The 9965-nt window shown below is 40.2% G+C and overlaps 1 long non-coding RNA gene across 1 annotated transcript; it reads left to right on the top strand.

Moving 5' to 3' along the window:
* The first annotated feature begins 6010 nt into the window (after window positions 1-6010).
* LOC143136697 (uncharacterized) lies at window positions 6011-8822 on the top strand. Its single transcript, XR_012989407.1, has 6 exons — window positions 6011-6120; window positions 6599-6725; window positions 7030-7195; window positions 7342-7491; window positions 7724-8006; window positions 8170-8822. It is a non-coding gene; the product is annotated as an uncharacterized LOC143136697 (long non-coding RNA).
* The last annotated feature ends 1143 nt before the right edge of the window (window positions 8823-9965 follow it).

The raw sequence follows: 9965 nt of genomic DNA, 5'->3' as shown, positions 1-9965 counted from the left end.
GCTACTGTACGCGCGCTATAGCTTGCTCGTTGTCTGTCCAGCTGCACGGGAGGTTTAGACACAATTCAGATACAGTTCAGAACGATGTATATGAAATATATTTTGGGGGAAACGTGTTGCTTCTGGTAATTTGACGTTAGCAGTTGTCATGTCGTCATGCTGAAAGTGCTATATTTTTCAGAGACAGTATAGTTTTCTTTCCGGTACGGCGTACCCTCTCCGTACCGGCCAGTACCGGCTTACTTTCACCCCTGCGCAACAACCAATGAAAAACGCGTATCCTGGAATTGTTGAACGTGAATTGTTGAACGTGAACCTGTTACCTACTTCTTCCAAGTTTCGTTCACCTTGGAGCTTCGAGCATCCGTTCATGGTTTCAGCAAAGAGTAAGTCATCTTTTAATGTTACAACAAATCCACAACTTGTTTGACACAAACAATGACAACGTGACTGCTGCTATAGAGAATGTTTCCCAGATAATTAGCATCAGTTGTTCATGACTGTCTGTAACTTAGCCAACAGTTTCACAGCCTGTTCATTGACAACACTTGCTCAGAACAACACAGTAGCCTCGTTCACACGATGACTGACATATTGTCACATTCTAAACATCTCTCTCTCCAAATAGGCTTAATCATTTTATTAGCACTAAACAAATTAAAGTGTATTGCATAGCCTATTGTTATAGGTCACTTTTAAAATCATGTCATATTATATAATTATATCCTGGCCATGGATGCATTAATCATTGTATCTGTATTCAAAAATGTCGGGTAAAAAGCAATTAAGCATCCTCTCAGCACCCTGAGAGGAAAGCCCCCTAAAAGGTCCAGGTTAGTGGATGCTCAGAGGTGGTGAAAAGGCCCATTATTGAATTGTCAGTGCCATGTGTCAAATCATTTCTTTTGCAAATCTGAGCAATTTTAAATTATACTTTTGCCCCATTTTGACTTAGGAGGGCATTGCTCCTACATACTTTAGCCAATAATCAAACGTCTGCTCTCTTTTGGAAAGCTGAGACACTGTTGGAAAACAATTAGAATAACTGTGTGATGTAGCTGTCACAAAGTTACAAAGGCTAGATTATTCTTTTATTTTTCTACCGGATAACAAGCATCTTTGAACTGACCACATTTCAGCCCTCTAGGTCTTGACTTGATATGACTTGAGTCCTAGCATTAGCTCTTGTCATGCTGTGTGCAAAAGTAGATCAATATAGAATGACAACATAATAATAATAATAATAATAATAAGCTTTATTTGTATAGCACCTTTCATACACAGAATGCAGCTCAAAGTGCTTTACATTTGAAGCATGTAACAAAATAATAGTCAGTCAATCATTATCAATCACATTTCTTCATTGCTGGGGCCGTTTATGATCCACTCAGCAACATATCAAAAATATAGAAAATGACATGTCATAAGACTGGCAGCCTTAACCCTCTTACCCCCCACAAGCACGCCATATGGCAACTGTGGCAAGGAAAAACTCCCATATTCCAGGAAGAAACCTTGAGCAGAACCTGACTTAATAGGGGGAGCCCATCTGCTTCTGGCTGGCTGCGCCCTCCAATAGCAGCAGATGTAGAATAATCTGAAAAAGTAGTCTACAGGATAAGACGAGTTAACTAAAAGCTTTCCTGTACAGGTATGTTTTCAGATCTTTTTTAAAAATATTTACTGAACTCGCCTGCTTGATGTACAGAGGCAGGGTGTTCCATAGTTTGGGGGCATAATGGATAAAAGCAGCTTCTCCACTTTGTTTGTGGAGCACTTTGGGTACGATTAAAAGATTAGAATTGGATGATCTAAGTTTCCTTTGTGGTTGATAAGATATTAAAAGCTCAGAGATATATGAAGGTGCTGTGCCATTCAGAGCTTTGTAAGTAATTAACATAACCTTAAAATCAATTCTATAGGAAATAGGGAGCCAGTGCAGTTCAGCCAACACAGGGGTGATGTGTTCTCTCTTCTTAGTCTTAGTTAAAAGTCTAGCCGCAGAGTTCTGTATGAGTGCCAATTTCTTTAGATGTTTTTTGGGAAGACCAGTGAAAAGTGCATTGCAGTAGTCTAACCTGCTAGTGATAAAGGCGTGAATTAGTTTTTCTGCATCTTGTTGAGTTAAAAAGGGCCGCACTTTGGCAATGTTTCTCAAGTGGAAATAGGCTGTTTGAGTAACTTTACTGATATGGGGCTTAAAACTTAACTCTGCATCTAAGATGACACCGAGGCTTGTTACTTTTGGTTTGACCTGGTGTGCCAAGTTCCCCAGATTACTAAGAACAATATCTCGCTTTAGTTTTGGTCCCACCAAAAGTACCTCTGTTTTGTCATCATTTAGTTTCAGAAAATTTTTGCTCATCCACTGATTAATGGAGGTTAGGCATGCAGTGAGGGAGCAAAGGCCATCTGGGTTAGTTGGCTCCACAGAAATATACAATTGGGTATCATCTGCGTAGCTATGGAAGTTTACATTATGCTGACTTATGACATTTCCCAATGGAAGCATATATAGGGAAAATAGCAGGGGACCAAGGCAGCTCCCCTGGGCCACACCAAAAGGCAAGTCATGTTTTTCAGATACATGATCTCCTAGACTGATATAAAAATCTCTGCCAGTAATGTAGGTTTGAAACCAGTTTAGAGCATTATCAGACCCACCCACTTTGCAAGGCGGTGAATTAGGATGCTATGATCAATGGTGTCAAATGCCGCACTCAAATCCAGAAGAATAAGGATTGAGACTTTGTTTGAGTCAGTAGCCAGTCTGAGATCATTGACTATTTTTACTAGAGCCGTTTCTGTGCTGTGATTTGATCTAAAACCTGATTGGAATTTTTCAAGGATACTGTTTTCGTTGAGGAAGGTATTTAACTGATTACAAACAACTTTTTCAAGTACTTTGCTCAGGAACGGTAGATTTGATATAGGCCTGTAGTTGCTCAGATTGGTATGGTCAAGATTTGACTTTTTAAGTAAAGGTTTCACAACAGCGGTTTTAAAAGCAGTTGGAAATATACCTGTTTCTAATGAGGTATTTATTACCTTGAGAATAAAGGGAGCTAAGCTATCATATAGTTTTTTGAGGAATCTAGTAGGGATTGGATCTAAAACACATGTTGAGGAGCCGGTTTGAGTTATAATTTTACCAAGCTCAGATTGAGTAATAGTGTTAAAGGACCTTAATTTTGGGGGGCTGTTTTTGGGTGTACTATCAAACATATTACTTGTATTACCAATAGCCTCCCTTATAGAAATTACTTTGTTTTCGAAGAAGTCTGCAAATTCTTCGCATCTTAGAGAGGATGCCTGACTGAGTGTATCAAAAGGTGTTTGATGCAATAGCCTATCAATGGTAGAGAACAACACCCTAGAGTTTCCACTGTTTTCAGCAATTACCTTAGAGAAGTGGTTCCTTCTCTCATTCCGAATAGCTCTATTATAATTTGCTATTTTTTCTTTTAGAATGGCACGGTGAACCTGTAACTTAGTTTTTCTCCATGTTCTCTCAGCTTTTCTACATGATCTTTTTAGATCATGGATATTTTCGTTCATCCAAGGTGTCAGTTTGCTACAGGGCCTTTTTTTAGTCTTTAAGGGTGCCACTCTATCAAGCATAGCGCCTAATTCATGATTGAGAGCCTCTACCATTTGATCAATGGGATGATGTAAAATATCTAAATTTATGGAGTCTATAAGAGCTATGAACTGCTGTTCTGCTCTAATGTCCAAGAGTCGCGATTTGATTGCAATTTCGGGATGAATTTTTGGAGTATGTAGTACTATATTAAAAGATACACAATAATGATCAGACATATTTATATCATTTACTGATAAGTCTGTGACTTCTATCCCTCTAGAAATGACTAGATCGAGGGTGTTGCCAAGGTTGTGGGTGGGTCCTGTAACATGCTGCTTTAGCTCTAAACTGTCCAACACATTAAGGAACTTACTGGCTTTAGCATCAGTTGTCTTATTGACATGAATATTAAAGTCGCCATTTACAATTATCCGATCATAGCTAGTGATGATGAGCGACATAAGTTCAGAAAACTGGTCGAGAAAGCCAGCCCATAGTTTAGGAGGGCGGTATAAGGTTAATAGAAGTACAGCTGGGTCAGCCTTCAGAGTGAGGGCAATGTACTCAAAGGAAGCGAATTCACCAAAGTTGACTCTAGTGCAACTATATTTGTTTGAGAGAATGGAGGCAATTCCACCACCTCGTTTGCCTTGTCTAATTGAGTGGAAGAAATTATAATTTGGGGGACAAGTTTCAACAAGAACAGCTTCGCTGTCTGAAGTCAGCCAGGTTTCAACAAGAAACAGAAAATCCAATTGTTTTTCACTAATAAAATCATTGATTGCAAAGGTTTTGGTAGTAAGTGCACCTATATTCAGTAAACCCATGTTAGCTGAAAATGCCTCTGGCTTTTGAGGAATATGCTGAGGTATGGAAAGAATATTTGTTAGGTTTCTAGTTTTAAATTTGTCTTTTCTTTTTACTATACGTTTGGTAGAAATCAACGTTGGAATAGAACTATAAGCATAAGTCATGCTATTGCATGAAGCAGCTTGATCTATGGTAGTAGTATTGTATGTTACCCTGCAGAAAACATTCTCAGACCCATCCACATGTATAATGCCATTCGAATCAATACCTGGGGGGCGTGAATCTGTAATATTTTCTACAGAATGTCAATGCCTCAGTGTGGACGCTATGTACATGAGTACTTTAGACCATTATTTGCCAAGGTATGCTCATGCATTTGGTAAAATGCCCTATGAAAACTCCCCATAGGACTTTGGGTTATCCAAAATGCATACTGGCAATCAAATGCTTACTGCATATGAACCCCACATAAGCATAATATTGGCCTCAAATGAAAGGTAATACTCTGAAGTTTCATGCTTGCATTTGGATTGTAGGCTACTTCAGGTTCTGATATGACTACACTAAATATGGAATAATTAAAAAAAAATACAAATCTTTACAATTTCTATTTCAATTCAATTGGTGTGTATAAGACGGGCTATATTTCTGCACAACAAATATTGGATCAACTGGTAACTGACCTGGGGCTGGTGTATGCTAGCTGATGATTCTAGTTGCACGTCTAAATCCTCACACCCCTAACCTTAAGAACGCTTCTAACCGCTGAGTTGGAAGCTCTGCGGGGCCAATGGTGGCGCTTGCTCCAATTTCTGCCTCCCTTTTTTCGCCAATCACCTCGCAGCGACTGCTCATTTCTTACCAATGGAATAGAGTGGTGAAGTCCCGCCCCTTCTACTTCCGGTCCATGGGACCTATCTTTCAAAAAATTATGAACGGGAGTTAATGGAGAGATAACAATTATTTTTTGGTCCAGTTTGAATTGTGCCACGAATTTCACATATGATGTGTGTGAATTTAAAAGATAATTTTTCACGTTAAGAAAGTACTGTTGTTCGATAGACTTCAAAAGTTATGTTGGTTTTGTGCGAATCCACTCAGTGGACTACATCTCTCGTCTCGAACGATGTACGTCACCAACGTAATGAAACGATAAGAGCTGTTATGCTAGTTAACGGTTGCATCTTGCTGCCTGCTATGTCACTTAACAGTATGTAATGTACAGTCTATGGACGAATACAACTTACCTGATGTGTTTAATCCTCTGACTCATGGTATTTTCTTCGGCAAGGAAAGCCCAATTAAGACCTGTTGCTGGTATGCTTGTACAATCTAGTGTGGCTGTGAATGAGCTAACGTCACTAGCGCGACTGATGGGTTTGTAGTCGTTGGAATTACTATCTTTCACAATGTTGTAATTCAATAGTTACGAAACAAACTGCAAATGTCTTTACATGAAAAATTGTCTTTAAAATTGACAAACATCATATGGGTAATTCAAGGCACAAGTCAACCGGGACCAGAAAATAATTTATTTTTTGCCATAGACTGCCGTTCAAATTTATTTGAAAGATAGGTCCCATGGAGGCAAACGGAAGGGGCGGGACTTCACCACTCTATATTCGCTGCTTCATTTCCTGCCAATCAAACGCTGCACCGGCTCTTCCATTTCTGACCACTCATGTCATCCAGCGCGGTCTGTCATCTCTACGAATCACGGATCCAAGGTAGGCTAGGGCATTTTTTCTATTTTTTATGAATTATTAAATTTATTTAGTTTAGTAATTAGTTACATTTCTCAAACTAAGACTATGGGACAGTGGTGGTATGCTGCAGAGATTGTGATTGTCATTAACTAGCATTAGTATAACTGTTAACGTAAGGTAAATGATGTTGTTGACGTTAGCTTGTTGTTGACGTTAGCTTGCTGTCTATGGATGGTTAGAACTAGCCAACATTAACGTTAGACAGCTTCTTTTTGTTCTAATGTCTCGCTTCTCACATTTTCTCACAATTTGCCAGACTCAGATATTTAACGTTGGCTCAACAACGTGTGAGTGAGTCATATCACAATGTAGCCTACGATTGCAAAGTTATGATAACGTTATAGGCTCTATATCATACGTTGTTAAGATAGTTTATAATGTTGACAGTCATATCATAATTGTAATTAAGAAGTTGTTACAATTGTGCTCTGTTTAAAAGATGGCATCAATGAAGAAAAGAAGACATCGTGCAAGGAGTGGTATGCCAGACTTAAAAAGTAGGCCTATGCCAACACAGGGACCTGGCCCGCCCTAAGGTGAAAAAGTGGCATGGCCTCTATTAAAAGGTTAGTTTACAGTACTCTGTGTTCTGTAGGCTATTGTGTTAACAGACTCACTGGGTCAATAGGACAAGTGAGCTAATAACCAATGACTGAAAACCAGTGTAATTGACCTGTCTTGTGTCTTAGTATGCACAGTATGTATGTCTGTGTTACAGATTGAGAAATGTCCGGCGCAGCTTAGGGGCCAGACATCACTTTTTATGGGTCAGGGTCAGCAGACATGTGCATGTGGTTTCCACTCTGCTATTCTGACAGCAGTATTGATATCTTTGGTGACGATTTAAAGGGATTATTTTTAATTCCTCAGCCTAAAAGTGCAACACCAGCTCTCAAGGCCACGGGTGTCACACCATCAGGTTCAGGTCTGACCGCGCATAATGCCACAGGTGTCACACCAGGAACTCCCTTCCGCTGCTTCACCTGGACCATCAGGCACCTCCCCTTTCAAGCCCTTGAAAGTGCTTGATAAACTGGTGAGTCAAGTCCTGCCAAACAATTTTATTGTATTATTTTCACACCTGCCTAATATACTTTTAATACTTTGCATTAACATTTTACCTTTACGATCTGGTTTTACTTTGCTTTGGTCAGTGATACTCAATATTTTATTCCTTTTCAGTTAGGTAAAAAACTTGTATGTCTCATAGCATCCATCTGTCACCACCAACACCATCTCTGCTACACCCCAGCCCTCATCTCCCAGCCTCTTTTTTCTACCCCTGTGACCTGATCGCTTGTAGCACAGATGTACTCTGAACCTTCAAGTCCTGTGAGTGTTTTCTTTATTGTGTAAAGTAGAGTGATTCTAACATTATTCATCTCTTTATTTGCTCTCGTTGTCTCTCACACACACACACAGACATACAGTCACTCACTTTCTTTGTGTGTGATAGATAGATAGATAGATAGATAGATAGATAGATAGATAGATAGATACTTTATTGATCCCCAACAGGAAATTTGTGTGTGAATCAGACTTACATCTTGCTGTCATGTGTCAGGACCCAGCTGCATCCTCCATCCAAGCTTTTGGACATTGACCCCACTACACTACTCCCTTCTTTGCCCTCCCTGCCGCCTCCTCCATCACCACTGGCCCCACCGCCTCCTCCATCACCACTGGCCCGGTCGCCTCCTGCATCACCACTGGCCCGGCCGCCTCCTCCATCAGCACTGGCCCCACCGCCTCCTCCATCACCACTGGCCCGGCCGCCTCCTCCATCGCCTTGTACACTGGCCCTGTCGCCTCTAACTCCTTCTCTGTTGGCCCAGCCATCAGAACTGGTAAGTAAGCTATTACTTAAGACTGAAATTATCCTACATTACTCATATAACTAAACTATGTCAAACTACAGTACATGTATCTAAATAGTAATTCATCATATGAATATGGTTGTCTCCCTCATATCTTTTACTCATTATGTTTTTATTTACTATATTATTTCAGGCTGTAGACGAACATAACATGCCAGGCATGGACAAGGTAGACAGCCTAGCTGAGTTCCTGGTGGATCTGCGTCATGAGCCATCCTTGACCCTTACCAACCAGCAGGCTGGCAGAATTGTAAGTCTGTGGCAGAACCTGTTGCCATATGACCAACAACGTGTGGCCTTTGCCGCACGGCACCAAGAATGCCCGGCTCAACCAAGGACGGTTCCGTTCTCCTAAAAAGAAAAAGGACTTCACTCCAGGAGTGCCACTTTGCAGCGGATTGCCTACTCCAGCCTTTCCCTACGCCAGTTGTTTTTACCCTCCCTCAGAGCCCAGCCACAGGCACTGTTTTCCCTTTCACCTGCTCCCTCAGTGCATCCCAGACCTCTATCCCACAACAGCCCTAACCTGGCCCACAGAAACCCACCTCCAAGGCCAAGTTTAATAAACGAACAGTGGAGGTGAATTCATGCCGGAAATGTGGACAGTTCTGGACAAAGGCAACTGGCCACAGTCAGTATAAGGGCACTATACAGCCCAAATACAGAGCCTCTGTCAAAAGAGGAGTGGCTGAAAGAAATGAAGAAAAGTAAATTGTAAATGTGTACACTACTTTTTTGAAGTTGTTTGTAGGGTTGTTCTCATGTTCTGTGTGTGTGCGTCCGTGTGTGAGTGTGTCCGAGTGTGCAAATAAATGCATTTTAATTGGTTTTCATTGTGTCTTCTGCATTGTTTTTTGTCAAGAGGTATTTATATTCTTATACAGATTCTGCATAGTGGTTTAAGTCAGATAAAATATGTGCAATATCTAAAGTATTATAATTTATTAAATTATACATTTGAAATGGTGTGATATTGTAATTTATCTTATAACATTTGTTACAAGAAATAAGGTGCAGGTTGAAAAGAGGCAGCTTTAACACATTCCACAGACAATAAAATGAATTGTAAAGTAATTATCACAAATTACTGACACATTGTCAAAATTATATTAATATGCTAATTTCTATATAATGCGGCGTAGGCTACTATACGCCCATTGTTTAGAACTGCTTACTCTGTGAATCTGAGTGTTATAGCTCATCTGGGCATGAAGATAAAAAAGTATGCGTACTGCCCCTAGTGGTATGGTGGCAAATACATCCCAAATATCTGAGAATTAATAAAATACACTTTGCAGACATTTTTTTGATGATTAAAATGTCCGGATATATCCACCTGCTTCATTCACACTCCTTTCTTTCCCCTTTTCTCTTCTTTTCCTCTTCTTCCCCCCTTTTCCCCTCCCTTTCTCTTCTTCCCCCCTCCAGGTAGACGAATGTTCCCCTCGCCGGCTCAAAGGTGTGATTCGAAAGAACATGTCCTTCCTGACAAGGTTTCCTGTCTGAAAGACCATGTAACCACAAACAACTTTGAAAATAGCAACTTGTTATATTTGTTTGAAAACAGCAACCAAATTATTTGGCAATGACAATATAATGTGTATATTTTTTATTTTGTTGTACATGTAATACTAAATAGTTCATTTGTTGCCTGGCGCTATGATTCAACAGGTGCACTAGACGGGGAAATAGCACCATCTAGAGGTCATAGTTGCACATTAGCAGTTGATGCATCTGTTGCTCCTTTCAGTATGACCACCACAGCAGTGCACACACAGTGTCATCATTAGCCAGAGTGATGATATTGGTTTCTTGTTTGATGTTGTGACATGCAGGCACATACACTCTGCATACACACAGGCGAACATACACAAACACACACACTATTCTAGAGGTACAGCACAGCAATGCATATTTGACCGGCGTATA

Source organism: Alosa pseudoharengus, unplaced genomic scaffold (genome assembly GCF_046254945.1).
Source record: "Alosa pseudoharengus isolate Yale_2024_CS ecotype anadromous, Long Island Sound unplaced genomic scaffold, YU_APseudo_1.1 YU_APseudo_1.1_scf_20, whole genome shotgun sequence".
NCBI lineage: Eukaryota > Metazoa > Chordata > Actinopteri > Clupeiformes > Clupeidae > Alosa > Alosa pseudoharengus.
This window is presented reverse-complemented; position numbering and strand designations above follow the sequence as displayed.